At 46.8% G+C, this 15,438-nt stretch overlaps 7 non-coding genes across 7 annotated transcripts; all 7 read left to right on the forward strand.

The window, feature by feature from the left end:
- The first annotated feature begins 112 nt into the window (after nt 1–112).
- Nucleotides 113–185, forward strand: Trnar-ccu (transfer RNA arginine (anticodon CCU)). Its single transcript has one exon. It is a non-coding gene; the product is annotated as a tRNA-Arg (tRNA).
- Nucleotides 186–6,573: 6,388 nt separating this feature from the next.
- Nucleotides 6,574–6,646, forward strand: Trnar-ccu (transfer RNA arginine (anticodon CCU)). Its single transcript has one exon. It is a non-coding gene; the product is annotated as a tRNA-Arg (tRNA).
- A 502-nt stretch (nt 6,647–7,148) lies between these two features.
- On the forward strand, nt 7,149–7,221 carry Trnar-ccg (transfer RNA arginine (anticodon CCG)). The gene has a single exon. It is a non-coding gene; the product is annotated as a tRNA-Arg (tRNA).
- A 502-nt stretch (nt 7,222–7,723) lies between these two features.
- On the forward strand, nt 7,724–7,796 carry Trnar-ccu (transfer RNA arginine (anticodon CCU)). The gene has a single exon. It is a non-coding gene; the product is annotated as a tRNA-Arg (tRNA).
- A 508-nt stretch (nt 7,797–8,304) lies between these two features.
- Nucleotides 8,305–8,377, forward strand: Trnar-ccu (transfer RNA arginine (anticodon CCU)). Its single transcript has one exon. It is a non-coding gene; the product is annotated as a tRNA-Arg (tRNA).
- Nucleotides 8,378–8,879: 502 nt separating this feature from the next.
- On the forward strand, nt 8,880–8,952 carry Trnar-ccu (transfer RNA arginine (anticodon CCU)). Its single transcript has one exon. It is a non-coding gene; the product is annotated as a tRNA-Arg (tRNA).
- A 502-nt stretch (nt 8,953–9,454) lies between these two features.
- On the forward strand, nt 9,455–9,527 carry Trnar-ccu (transfer RNA arginine (anticodon CCU)). The gene has a single exon. It is a non-coding gene; the product is annotated as a tRNA-Arg (tRNA).
- Nucleotides 9,528–15,438: the final 5,911 nt, after the last annotated feature.

Here is a 15,438-nt window from a genome sequence, read left to right on the forward strand (position 1 = left end):
GAAAGGCTCATGCGACGTCCTGACTCTCTGCAGACGTAGGGGAGCGCACCAGGAAGGGTAAACTTCGCAAGTGTTCATTTTAGCAAGCACACCGCCAACACCGCTCCAGCCAGCCTCTGTGGCCTAATGGATAAGGCATCGGTCTCCTAAACCGGGGATTGTGGGTTCGAGTCCCACCAGAGGTACACGTTTTACTCACTGGGGCAAAATCTCTCTCACCACGTACAGATGTAATAGTTGAGAAAGTTGGCCTTCCTGAGTGTTTACAGGTATCCCAGATATCACGAAGATATGAAAATATGCACTTACTGACTAGCTGAAACGAAACTACGGCCATTATCAATCGAATTCTTAGCTGCGAAAATGTTTCGAAGCGCGATGGCGCTGCGAAAGGAAACGCTATTTTAAAATTACTTGTTGCTAAACAGTATGACACATATGAATAGTCAGTCAACTGTCTTGTGTGCAGGACTTGGAGTTCAGATACGCTACAGCCTAAGGCGGCAGGTATAAGAATTGCCAGCAGAAAGTAGGTGCATGGACTTCGATACATCTGAGTATGTACATGAACACAAGAAAGGCTCATGCGACGTCCTGACTCTCTGCAGACGTAGGGGAGCGCACCAGGAAGGGTAAACTTCGCAAGTGTTCATTTTAGCAAGCACACCGCCAACACCGCTCCAGCCAGCCTCTGTGGCCTAACTAGTATTCTCGCTTCGCGCGTCGGTCGACTAGGTCGTGCTCTTAGTTCCGCCTCTACCGTAGCGCAGCGTGTTTTCCTCCTGTCAGTTTAGTGCCGTGTTGGTCTCCGTGCGCGTCGCATCGCTGGTTGTCGGCTGGTGTTTGGTGTTCGTGCGGCCCTTCCTGTCGCGGCGTCGTCTCTCGCCGTGATGTCCACCATGGTTCCCACGAAAGTTCCGCGTACAGGTACAGTCAGTTTTACCTTTGACAAATCCACGCGTCACGTCCAGCCCGGTTCTTTGGAGATACATGACTGGTTAGTCGATACAGTTAAGGTCACTACTGATCAGGTGCATACCGCATATTTCGACAGCGAATTATATGTGTTTTTTGTTAAGTTTCTTGACCCGCTCCAGGTTGATAGGCTACTTTCTCGTCATGGTTCTCAGGTACCCTTTACGCACCGTGATGGTTCCACTAGTATGGTTCTCTTGGCAAATGCAGAAGTGGTATATACGAATGTTCGGGTATTTAACCTTCCGCCCGAGGTTGACGACTCTTTTCTGAAGTCCGTTTTGCTTCCTTATGGGGACGTACGCCATATTCGAAAGGAACGCTGGTCTGCTCAGCACCGCTTACAGGTATATAGTGGTATTCGGTCGGTGGAAATGGTGGTCAAAAAACCTATTCCTTCTCACCTACAGGTATGTGGTTATAGGGTCCATATCACGTACAGTGGCCAGGAAGGAACATGTTATTATTGTAATGAAACTGGTCATTTCCGTACTAATTGTCCGCGGCGTGTGGTGGTATTAAAACCTACATACGAACAGCGTAAAAAATTGACTTTAGCTGATCTTCTCCCGCAAGGATCTCGGACTGAATCGCTCACTGTTACTGAGGGACGCAGTGATCCGTTACCCGACAACGGCCGTGATTTTCCCCCGTTGTCCTTGAGTAGGGATGTTGCTGCCCATAATTCCGATGTTCCCGCGCTGATTTCTCACAACAAGCGTCGGCGAACACAGGATGATGCGGCTGATGAATCTTCCTTATTGGCTCGCCCTTCCGATGGGCCTCCGGTAAAGGACTCTCTTTCTCAGTCGGAAATCGTGGATGAGGAAGCCACAGGTGCTATCACGCCTTTGCAGAAGCTCCCTGACACCTTATCTGACGTTGTTCCTGCTACCGCGGCAGCCTCTTCGGAGACGCCCGTGACGGAACCTGCTTCTGGTTGCCACGTGTCTTCTCCGGTGCTCTCTGACACTTCTCCTATTGACTCTGTTTCGCATCCCCCTTCTGGAATTTCTGTCGCCCCCTCTGGGTCACAGCCTCCTCCCATCAAACAACTGATTGATTCTCCAGAGCCAGTGGATCCCGTTGTTATTCACCAACTGTCCCACCGTGAACCCATGTCTGCGGACGAGTGGGATGTAGAAGCCTCTCTCTCGCAATCTGACACGGAATGTCTACATGATGCTCCTACGCAGCCGAACGCTGCAGCGTCGGCACCGCGGAGCCGCAGTCGAATCCGTAAACAGCCACGGAGAGCCGCGTCACGGCCGAAGAAAAAGCAGTGGGAAGATGAGGGTTCTGTTTCGTAGTTTTTCTCTCTGTGGTTCAGCGCTTGTTTCTGGTATGATTACTTGTATGCTGCTCCGTCAGCTGACGGCTCTCTACCGATCTTTGTTTTTCTTTGTAGGTTGAAGTTCCATGCAAGCATATACATTTCTTACTCTGAATATTAACAGAATACGTTCTGAGCTTCGGCTCGCCGCTTTGCGACAGTTTATCTATCAGTCTGGGGCAGATGTTGTTTTTTTACAGGAAGTCCTATTCGACCAGTTTTCCATTCCTGGGTTCTCGACGTTTTTTAATGTCGCTTCCGAACTTTCTACGGGCACTGCCTTGTTTTATAGAGAAGGCATTCCGTTGATGAATTTCGAAGTACTTGACAGTGAAAGGGGGATCGGGTGCACGTTTTATGATCTCAGTTTACTCCTTCTTTATGCCCCTTCTGGTTCGGGTTGTACTACCGCACGCTCGAGTTTCTATAAAGAAGAAGTCATTTACCTGCTTCGTAAATCCCCGACAAAGATAATTTTAGGTGGGGACTTCAATTGTGTTCTACGGCCGGTAGATCAGTCTCCTAATTTTAATTTCAGTAAAGAACTCGACGACCTTGTGCGCTCCTTGCACCTGCGTGACGTGTGGGTTTCTCGCTATCCTACACTTGTGCGACATACCTACTTTACTCCCACGTCTAGCAGTCGCCTCGATCGCTTTTACCTTTCCGATTCCTTGTGTGGGCAACTTCTGGCTGTTGATGTGATACCAGCCTGTTTTACTGATCACTGCGCTGTAGCCGTTACGTTTAATTACGAGCGACAACCGGTAAAATTGTTTCGTCCTCCTTGGATGCTCAATATCGCGTATTTGCAAGATACCTCCCTTGGTATCGTCCTGGAGGACATTTGGACACGTTGTTCTCGTACTATGGACCGGTACCCGTCTATCGTGGCATGGTGGACACTGTATGCAAAACCTCACATCCGTAGGGCCCTCATGCGTTTTGGGGCTGCGAAGGTGGCAGAAGATCGACGAACGCAAGAATTTTACTATTCTGTCTTACGTCAACTGTACGATAGTGCTACGCATGCTCCCCTCCGGGTTACTGATATACAGCGCATCAAAGCCAAATTGCTGCAGCTCAAACGCATTCAAATGGAGGGCCTGCGGACGAGGTCTCAACCACGTTCCCTTCTACAAGAGGAACTGACGTCACTCTACCATCTAGTCCGTTTACGGTCGCGCCGGAAACGTGGGTGCCTTGCCTCCCTCACAACCGCTGACGGCCGCGTGTTCACCTCTCACCGTGACATTTCTGACTTCGTTTACACCTATTTTACTGATCTGTACGATACCCATGTCCCGGCGGAAACCTCTCTTGACGACTTTACCTCCTTGCTGCCTCGCGTCGTCACTCCTCAATTAAACGACGCCTTTCTGTGTCCCTTTCAGAAGGATGACATATATGATGTTGTTGCAGGATCGCAGTCCCGCAAGTCGCCTGGATTAGATGGTATTCCTAAGGAGTTCTATGTTCAATTTTGGCCGCTCATTGGTGACACCTTAACGTCAATGGTAAATGAAGTGATGCGGGGAGTCTCACTTCCTGCTCCTTTTCAGGAAGGCAGAATGGTCCTCCTCCCGAAATCCACAGGTCGACCTGCAATTGATTCCCTCCGTCCTATTACTCTCCTTAACTTTGATTATAAACTTGTCGCTCGAGCAATTAATATCCGTCTCTCTAAGCTGCTCGATACCATTATTGCCGCCCACCAAAGCTGTGTGCCTGGACGCACGATACTGACTTCCGTTCTCGAATGTCGCGATGTAATCTCGGTGGCGGCTGCCGCTAATATCCCAGGGGCTTTCCTTTTTCTTGATTTCCAAAAAGCGTTCGATCGCGTCAGCCATGATTTTTTATCGAGAGTGCTCACCGCTGTCGGCTTTAATAATGATGCTCGACAAGTCTTAACTAATCTTTTTACCGGTATCAGTGTCTCGGTGATTGTGAACGGTCACCCTACCCCCCGGATATCGATCAGACGGGGGTTACCCCAGGGAAGCCCCTTATCCATGTCACTTTTTGTTCTATCCTTAGAGCCCTTACTTCGCCATCTCACCATGCACTTACGTGGCTGGAATATATTGGGGGAAATTTTTGCAGTCCGTGCATACGCCGATGACGTCATGGTTTTAGTACGACATGCCGAGGATATACCGCGACTTAAGGATACCTTGGATTCATTTTGTGGTCTTGCTGGCGCTCGCATTAATGATCGCAAATGCACGTTCCTGCCGTTGAGAGGCTTTGATCATGTCGTCATTCCTTGGGCGACGGTTGTCGATCGCCATAAGACCTTGGGGATCATAGTGGATCGTAATCCGATCAAAATGGCGGCACTAAATTGGCGTGAGGTTACGAGTCGTGTTCACGGGGCGATCCTTGAACATGACCGCCGTTCCCTTAGCCTCCTTCACAAGGCACGGGTTTTAGAGACCTATGTCTTCAGTAAAATATACTACGTTGCGCAGGTCTTCCCGCTTCCCGCGATGATGGCCCGCAGGCTGAAACAGCTGTCTAGTCGATTTCTGTGGCGCCGCCATGTCTTCCGTGTCCGGTATGAAGTTGTGGCCAGGCCTCGGAAGCTTGGAGGATTGGGTCTTTCAGATATCAAAGTGAAGACGTCCATCTTATTTGCCCGCCGCAATGTTTTAACCTGTACGCGGGCTCCGCATTCAGTCACCTCTCGTTTACTTTCCCGCCTCCGGCCAGCCAGTCTGACCCCTCCTGTTGATGTTGGACGGATTAATCCTAAATTGCGGCACATTCGTGAATACTTTGTACTTGTCGGTATTCTGGGTGCTGATATACTTTCTATGACGCATATAACTACCAACATGCTACAAATCCGTTGGGGTACAGCATGTTTCCCTTCTTCTGTTGAACTTGCTTCCCCGTCAACGTCATGGAAAACGGTCTGGTCTCATCTTAGTCTTCCCATTTTGCCGATGGAGATTGTTTCAACGTGGTATAAGGTCATTTACCGTCTGATACCTACTGGTGATCGTCTTTTTCGTATTGGCCTTCGTCCGACTGATCAGTGTGAGGAATGTCATCAAACTGACACCTTACTTCACAGGCTAGTTGCTTGCGGACGGGATCATTGGCTCTGGGTCCGCCGTCAATTAGCTTTTCTTACTAGAGGGCCTGAAACCGCATTCCCAGACGACATCTTCTTACATCCGGACATCTCTTATTTTCCTCAGACGAAAACGAACACGATTGTTTGGCTCTTGGGTTACTATGTCCATTACGTCATTGAAGGCGGTAATGACCCAGATCCCCGCGTTTTTCACCATTATTTGTCAACTGCGCATTGGAAATGGCAGCGGTTACCACAATACCGAACGCTTTTTGCGAATATGCTTTTTCTTGTGTTTAACCGTCAAGGGGTTGGTTAAGTTCCCCTGTGATTCCTGTTTCTTCCCTGAGCTCGAGTCCCCTCCCTTGTTGTATTTTTTCGTAATTTTTTTTTTCTCTCTCTATTTTGCATGTATATATATACACCCAAAATTCATACGGGTGGGGTAACGGGTTGGTCTTCCCCTTCAGAAGAAATGTTTTATTTGTGTTTCACCTAATTTGTTGATTTTCTTTTTGCAGCTAATATTAAATGATGATTTGACTATGGTTGTCTGAATTCTCGTGAAATATACCAAGTCAATCTGATAATATTGTAAAAAAAAAAAAAAAAAATGGATAAGGCATCGGTCTCCTAAACCGGGGATTGTGGGTTCGAGTCCCACCAGAGGTACACGTTTTACTCACTGGGGCAAAATCTCTCTCACCACGTACAGATGTAATAGTTGAGAAAGTTGGCCTTCCTGAGTGTTTACAGGTATCCCAGATATCACGAAGATATGAAAATATGCACTTACTGACTAGCTGAAACGAAACTACGGCCATTATCAATCGAATTCTTAGCTGCGAAAATGTTTCGAAGCGCGATGGCGCTGCGAAAGGAAACGCTATTTTAAAATTACTTGTTGCTAAACAGTATGACACATATGAATAGTCAGTCAACTGTCTTGTGTGCAGGACTTGGAGTTCAGATACGCTACAGCCTAAGGCGGCAGGTATAAGAATTGCCAGCAGAAAGTAGGTGCATGGACTTCGATACATCTGAGTATGTACATGAACACAAGAAAGGCTCATGCGACGTCCTGACTCTCTGCAGACGTAGGGGAGCGCACCAGGAAGGGTAAACTTCGCAAGTGTTCATTTTAGCAAGCACACCGCCAACACCGCTCCAGCCAGCCTCAGCCTCTGTGGCCTAATGGATAAGGCATCGGTCTCCTAAACCGGGGATTGTGGGTTCGAGTCCCACCAGAGGTACACGTTTTACTCACTGGGGCAAAATCTCTCTCACCACGTACAGATGTAATAGTTGAGAAAGTTGGCCTTCCTGAGTGTTTACAGGTATCCCAGATATCACGAAGATATGAAAATATGCACTTACTGACTAGCTGAAACGAAACTACGGCCATTATCAATCGAATTCTTAGCTGCGAAAATGTTTCGAAGCGCGATGGCGCTGCGAAAGGAAACGCTATTTTAAAATTACTTGTTGCTAAACAGTATGACACATATGAATAGTCAGTCAACTGTCTTGTGTGCAGGACTTGGAGTTCAGATACGCTACAGCCTAAGGCGGCAGGTATAAGAATTGCCAGCAGAAAGTAGGTGCATGGACTTCGATACATCTGAGTATGTACATGAACACAAGAAAGGCTCATGCGACGTCCTGACTCTCTGCAGACGTAGGGGAGCGCACCAGGAAGGGTAAACTTCGCAAGTGTTCATTTTAGCAAGCACACCGCCAACACCGCTCCAGCCAGCCTCTGTGGCCTAATGGATAAGGCATCGGTCTCCGAAACCGGGGATTGTGGGTTCGAGTCCCACCAGAGGTACACGTTTTACTCACTGGGGCAAAATCTCTCTCACCACGTACAGATGTAATAGTTGAGAAAGTTGGCCTTCCTGAGTGTTTACAGGTATCCCAGATATCACGAAGATATGAAAATATGCACTTACTGACTAGCTGAAACGAAACTACGGCCATTATCAATCGAATTCTTAGCTGCGAAAATGTTTCGAAGCGCGATGGCGCTGCGAAAGGAAACGCTATTTTAAAATTACTTGTTGCTAAACAGTATGACACATATGAATAGTCAGTCAACTGTCTTGTGTGCAGGACTTGGAGTTCAGATACGCTACAGCCTAAGGCGGCAGGTATAAGAATTCCCAGCAGAAAGTAGGTGCATGGACTTCGATACATCTGAGTGTGTACATGAACACAAGAAAGGCTCATGCGACGTCCTGACTCTCTGCAGACGTAGGGGAGCGCACCAGGAAGGGTAAACTTCGCAAGTGTTCATTTTAGCAAGCACACCGCCAACACCGCTCCAGCCAGCCTCTGTGGCCTAATGGATAAGGCATCAGTCTCCTAAACCGGGGATTGTGGGTTCGAGTCCCACCAGAGGTACACGTTTTACTCACTGGGGCAAAATCTCTCTCACCACGTACAGATGTAATAGTTGAGAAAGTTGGCCTTCCTGAGTGTTTACAGGTATCCCAGATATCACGAAGATATGAAAATATGCACTTACTGACTAGCTGAAACGAAACTACGGCCATTATCAATCGAATTCTTAGCTGCGAAAATGTTTCGAAGCGCGATGGCGCTGCGAAAGGAAACGCTATTTTAAAATTACTTGTTGCTAAACAGTATGACACATATGAATAGTCAGTCAACTGTCTTGTGTGCAGGACTTGGAGTTCAGATACGCTACAGCCTAAGGCGGCAGGTATAAGAATTGCCAGCAGAAAGTAGGTGCATGGACTTCGATACATCTGAGTATGTACATGAACACAAGAAAGGCTCATGCGACGTCCTGACTCTCTGCAGACGTAGGGGAGCGCACCAGGAAGGGTAAACTTCGCAAGTGTTCATTTTAGCAAGCACACCGCCAACACCGCTCCAGCCAGCCTCAGCCTCTGTGGCCTAATGGATAAGGCATCGGTCTCCTAAACCGGGGATTGTGGGTTCGAGTCCCACCAGAGGTACACGTTTTACTCACTGGGGCAAAATCTCTCTCACCACGTACAGATGTAATAGTTGAGAAAGTTGGCCTTCCTGAGTGTTTACAGGTATCCCAGATATCACGAAGATATGAAAATATGCACTTACTGACTAGCTGAAACGAAACTACGGCCATTATCAATCGAATTCTTAGCTGCGAAAATGTTTCGAAGCGCGATGGCGCTGCGAAAGGAAACGCTATTTTAAAATTACTTGTTGCTAAACAGTATGACACATATGAATAGTCAGTCAACTGTCTTGTGTGCAGGACTTGGAGTTCAGATACGCTACAGCCTAAGGCGGCAGGTATAAGAATTGCCAGCAGAAAGTAGGTGCATGGACTTCGATACATCTGAGTATGTACATGAACACAAGAAAGGCTCATGCGACGTCCTGACTCTCTGCAGACGTAGGGGAGCGCACCAGGAAGGGTAAACTTCGCAAGTGTTCATTTTAGCAAGCACACCGCCAACACCGCTCCAGCCAGCCTCTGTGGCCTAATGGATAAGGCATCGGTCTCCTAAACCGGGGATTGTGGGTTCGAGTCCCACCAGAGGTACACGTTTTACTCACTGGGGCAAAATCTCTCTCACCACGTACAGATGTAATAGTTGAGAAAGTTGGCCTTCCTGAGTGTTTACAGGTATCCCAGATATCACGAAGATATGAAAATATGCACTTACTGACTAGCTGAAACGAAACTACGGCCATTATCAATCGAATTCTTAGCTGCGAAAATGTTTCGAAGCGCGATGGCGCTGCGAAAGGAAACGCTATTTTAAAATTACTTGTTGCTAAACAGTATGACACATATGAATAGTCAGTCAACTGTCTTGTGTGCAGGACTTGAAGTTCAGATACGCTACAGCCTAAGGCGGCAGGTATAAGAATTGCCAGCAGAAAGTAGGTGCATGGACTTCGATACATCTGAGTATGTACATGAACACAAGAAAGGCTCATGCGACGTCCTGACTCTCTGCAGACGTAGGGGAGCGCACCAGGAAGGGTAAACTTCGCAAGTGTTCTTTTTAGCAAGCACACCGCCAACACCGCTCCAGCCAGCCTCTGTGGCCTAATGGATAAGGCATCGGTCTCCTAAACCGGGGATTGTGGGTTCGAGTCCCACCAGAGGTACACGTTTTACTCACTGGGGCAAAATCTCTCTCACCACGTACAGATGTAATAGTTGAGAAAGTTGGCCTTCCTGAGTGTTTACAGGTATCCCAGATATCACGAAGATATGAAAATATGCACTTACTGACTAGCTGAAACGAAACTACGGCCATTATCAATCGAATTCTTAGCTGCGAAAATGTTTCGAAGCGCGATGGCGCTGCGAAAGGAAACGCTATTTTAAAATTACTTGTTGCTAAACAGTATGACACATATGAATAGTCAGTCAACTGTCTTGTGTGCAGGACTTGGAGTTCAGATACGCTACAGCCTAAGGCGGCAGGTATAAGAATTGCCAGCAGAAAGTAGGTGCATGGACTTCGATACATCTGAGTATGTACATGAACACAAGAAAGGCTCATGCGACGTCCTGACTCTCTGCAGACGTAGGGGAGCGCACCAGGAAGGGTAAACTTCGCAAGTGTTCATTTTAGCAAGCACACCGCCAACACCGCTCCAGCCAGCCTCTGTGGCCTAATGGACCAAGTCAGCCAGCGGCTGCGCTGGAGGTCGGACGTGCCGTGCTTTGTGCTGTGCTGCGTTAGCTCCGCGTGGTAAGTCTCTGCTCTTGCTGCAACGCGTCGCTGTCTATAGTATTTGTGTAGACATGAAAAAGTATTAAGAGATGTCGCAACCGCAACGAAAAGATACTTTGAAATTCACGTTTGATCGCAACTTTGTCCGACCGAGGTCATTTGATGTTGAACAGTGGTTAGAGGATGATGTTAAAATAGGACTTGATGATATTATTGGCATACATTTCTCGATTATGAACTGTGTGGTTTTCGTGAAACTTGCCAGTCCAGAATTGTGTGAAAGAATAGTTCGATCTTGTGGTGGAATTCTGAAATTTAAACATGCTGACGGAAATGTTGGGGAGGTTACCGTTGCCCATGCTGGTCTAGGTATTCGGACCGTGCGAGTCTTTGAACTTCCCTTTGAAATTACAAGTGACCAGATAAATGCTGTTATTGCTCCATACGGGAAAGTTTTGAGTAATATTGCCGAACGGTGGTCTGCTGCACACAAATTCCCTGTTTTGAATGGTGTGCGCCAATTAAAAGTCGAATTGCAGAAGCACATTCCGTCGTTTATAAACGTCTGCGGATATAGAGCTGTTGTGATGTACGATGACCAACCGAAAACGTGTGCTGTCTGCAATTTACCAGGCCACGTTCGTGCAGAATGTGTTCAAAGGCGAGTGGCGCAACTGCCTGCCGGCGATGCCGTCAGACCCCCTGCTATGTCAACGCTGCCCGTGACGTATGTCGCCGTAGCGCGCGGTTTTGCAAGTGCCACTGCGCCCCCCGAAGTTACTACGAATACCGACCCACAAGCGACCGACCAACCGACCGACTCAGCTGTAGCATCTGTAGACACTCAACCCTCCTGCGAAGACATATCTGCTCCTGCCCTTGTCGCCGTGGAATCGCCCAATGAGGCAATGGATACGGACGCGACCTCAGTCGCTTCGGGTAATGCTCCTCTGCATTCTGGAGCTTCTTTAGGAGGTATCAAAAGCGTATCAAGTGCACAGAAAACGGACTCGCCACCAGCCGTTTCTAGTGGTGCTCCTCCGAATCCTGCAGCTGCCTTAGGCACTGACCACAGCCCGTCAAGTGCACTGAAATCAGACCAGGCGTCAATCACTTCGAGTAGTGCTACTTTGCAACCTGAGGCTTCTTCAGGTACCGTCCAAAGTCCACCACGAGACGCATCTCCCAAGAAATCTAAAAAACGGAGGATCGCGCGTCAAGGTGCAGAGCAGACTGCACCACAACTGCGTGAACAGGCGAAGCAAATAGGGGGCAAAATACGTCAATCTGCATCTGAGAACTTGCAGTGCAATCAGCAGTCATCTAACGAAGACCCTGTGTCCTTGGATAGTACCTCAGGTTCTGCCAGTTTGCCCTCCGATGACGTAGCAATTACCCGAACCGAAGATAAAAATCACCAGCAAACACCTGAATATAGTGCACCACTTAATGACGAACCGATGACAGGGCTGTCGAATCCGTGGGCAGACGATGTCGACGACACTACAAAGGAGGACGAAATTATGGACACCACAGGAACCGTTACAGTCACCACGATGGCCACACCACGAGATGACGTCGTCTTGAATGTCATCGCCGCGACGGATACTGTCCCAGACACGGAGAAGCCGACTGATCCCTTCCCAAGTCATGAATATTTCTAGTCTGAACGGTTTTACTGACTTGTGTCCACATGTCTCTCGTGTCAGATTTCTTAATGTTTTTTTGAAATGATATGTTGCCAGAGTTTTTCCTAATTACACTCCCGTCTTGGCTAACGTAGTTCCGTTGCAGGCATATAAGATCGCTACGCTGAACATCAATAAAATTTGTAGCCCATTTAATTTACAAAATTTAAAAGATTTCCTGTATGCAGCTGATGTGGACATTTTGTTTTTACAAGAAGTAACAAACATTGAACTTGACTTCATACAGGGGTATAATGCTATAGTCAATCCTGGAATTGGATGTGATTTGGGTACCGCATTTCTTTTCAAAGAGGGCGTCGTCATTACAGACGTAACAAAACTGCCTAACGGGAGAGGCATTGCCGGCACGCTTTATAACACCAGGATTATTAATGTCTATGCCCCATCTGGTTCTACCAATCGGTGCCAACGAGCACAGTTTTTTAAGGAGGGAATTGTTCCTTTGTTTGGTGTACACTGCACCCATACCATCCTTGGAGGCGACTTTAACAGTGTCATACATGCCAAAGACCAAACTCCGAACTACAACAAGTCGCCGGACCTGGAACGTATCGTCACCGACCTCCGTTTAACTGATTCGTGGGAGCAAACGCACGGCGCGGCACCCGGCTTTACCCACCTCACTAATCATTCAGCGAGCCGGTTGGATCGAATATATGTCTCGCCCAATCTGAAACACCGCATCCTGCAGTCTGAAGTTTGGCCAACCGTTTTTTCGGACCACGCTGCATATATATGCACATTAAATTTGGAACGACAAGGAACCTGTCGATATAAAGGGCCATGGAAACTTAATGTTTCACACTTAAAAGATCCTGCCTGTCGAGAAGCCTTTCTCACCATTTGGAGAGCCTGCGAGACCAAACTCGTCTCTTACCACTCGACTTTGGATTGGTGGCTCAAATGCGCCAAACCTCAGATCCGGAGATGTTTCATCAACTACTCCCGGGAGAAGAGCTTTTGGCGGAAAAGAACGATAGAATTTTACTTTCATTGTCTCCGAGAACTCTACCTGCAAGGTGCTACAGCTATTGGGAACCATGGGAGAATTAAAAAAATCCAGGCAAAAATACTGACATTAAGGCGACAACAGCTTGAAGGATACCAAATAAGGTCAAGAGCAGAGACTGTGGCGCAAAAAGAAGCCACTTCGGTATATCATGTGATTCGTGAAACTAAACGAGGATTCCGCAAAATACTGACGGAGCTTAAAACTGATAATGGAACCACCTTGACAATGCACAACGACATAAAAGCAGAAATACTAACCCATTTCGACAACTTGTTTTCACATAAAGAGGTAGACGAAAAAGCACAGGACGATTTACTGACCCACCTGCAAGGACGCGTTGGTAACGCGTACGCGGAAGCTCTAATAGCGGAGGCGACCGAAGACGATGTACACTATGCTGTCTATCAAAGTGCAAAAAATAAATCCCCTGGAGCTGACGGCATACCAGCAGAATTTTATCAAGTCTTCTGGGAACATATAAAACATAGAATAACATGCATCTGTAATGAACTTCTGAACCTCAATAAGGAGATACCGAAAGATTTTCGCGAAGGTATGATAGTGTTAATCGCAAAAAAATCGGCTGGCAAGAAAATTGGAAATTTGAGACCAATCACTCTGCTGAACAGTGACTATAAAATTTTTTCGCGGCTCTTAGCCCACAGACTTAAAAATGTAATGGCCAGCGTCACCGGCCCATATCAGTCTAGCGTGGGCAAGGGTAGGAAAATTCAGCAGACGCTGTCCGACTACCGCGACATAATTTCAATAGCAGAAGTATGTCGACTAAAATGTGCCATCGTGTATTTAGATTTCGATAAAGCCTTCGACAGGATCAGCCACTCCTACCTCCTGAAAACGATAGGCGCAATGGGTTTTCCGCCGAGATTCGTCGACCTCATACGACGTTTGGTAACGAATAACTCCTCCAGAATCATCATAAATGGACAGTCTAGCCGGCCAGTCGACATCGCATGTTCCGTTAGACAAGGTTGTCCGTTGTCCATGGCACTTTTTGCCATGGCCATCGAACCTTTGCTCGCTACCTTGACTCAGCGGTTACAAGGATTGCAAATACGAGGAAACAAAATAATATGTAAAGCTTATGCAGACGATGTTGGGTTTCTCGTTATGAATGTAGCGGAAGTCGAGACGGCAATGCACATAATAGAAAAATACGAACGAGCGTCAGCCGCGAGGTTAAACAAAACCAAGTCCGGCATATTCAATATCGGATGTGGCATTGGCATGCGCACACACGGTCAGTTACGTGAGCTAACAGCCTTGAAGTGTCTCGGCATTGATTTCCGAAAAAATATACGTCAAACTATTGCGGCCAACTATAGACAAGTACTAACTACCATACGAGCTAGTGTACGGACACATAGTATTCGACAGTTAAATGAAATTCAGAGAGTGTCTTTAGCGAACGTCTCTATTACTTCCAAAGTCAATTATGTCGCCCAGATACTGCCAATACCCGCCGGCATCGCCAAACAAATTATGTCAGCAATAGGCTATTTTGTGAGCCGTGGCCACATATTTAAAATCCAGTATGACACTCTGACGCTCGCCACTAATAATGGCGGCTTAAACTTAACGAATGTTACTAAAAAGTCGCAGGCTCTGTACATCTCCAATACATTTCAACAATGGAGACAATCCGGCAGCTGTATCGCCGCGCACTTGCTATCTGAAATAGCTCCAGATGACCTCTCTCCACCCATTAATGTGCAGCACATACCGAGCGGACTTTACCATTTACGATGGTTTTTAATAGAATATAGCTACCTACGTTCAAGAATTCCGGAAAAAGACATGACAAACGTAAAAGAAATATATGGCAAATTGATGGGAGAAAAGAAGAACAACAAAATAGAACAAAACTATCCATGTTCTAACTGGAAAGTGATATGGGCAAATATTCATAACCGTAACTTAGCTACTCATCTGAAAGCAACATGGTACTTTGTTGTAAATAGGAAAGTTGCAACAAACTCGAAACTTCATTCGATCCACTTAGCGGATTCGCCTTTGTGTGCAACGTGTAGTTTAATTGATAACGAAGAACATCGTTTCGTGTGCGACAAGGTTAAAGATATCTGGCTGAATGTCCGACGAAAGCTGGCACTCATCCTTCGAACGTCACCTAACGCTATAACGCCTGCGGACTTTTTGACACCGGATGATGTACCCTTTCCTAACACGAAACGCAACGCAGTCAATTGGCTGAAACCGGCAACGGTCCATTACCTCTTCACGAAGGAAGAGAAAAGCCAAGAGGATTTTTGGATCTCTCTGCTAACTGAGCATCACATGTTACTGAAGACTAGTAAATATAAAGAAACATACGCAAATTTTTTAATCAAGACCTTGATGTAAAAGAATTAACAAGAAATATCTGCGGACACAGAAGACAAACGTAAGAGAGTGTTCACCACTACTAACTTACTTAACAATCGTGAAAAAAAAAAAAAAATTATTTTAGTTTTTACCGGAATTAGCGTTCTTTGAATTCAACGTTTATTCATTTATTTTTCAAGAAGCCATTATAAATAGTTGCTTCTCACCGAATATGGTTTGTTTTTTAAGCATTTTCAGAGAGAAGAGGCAGT

This window comes from Schistocerca gregaria, chromosome 1 (assembly GCF_023897955.1).
Source record: "Schistocerca gregaria isolate iqSchGreg1 chromosome 1, iqSchGreg1.2, whole genome shotgun sequence".
Classification (NCBI taxonomy): Eukaryota; Metazoa; Arthropoda; class Insecta; order Orthoptera; family Acrididae; genus Schistocerca; species Schistocerca gregaria.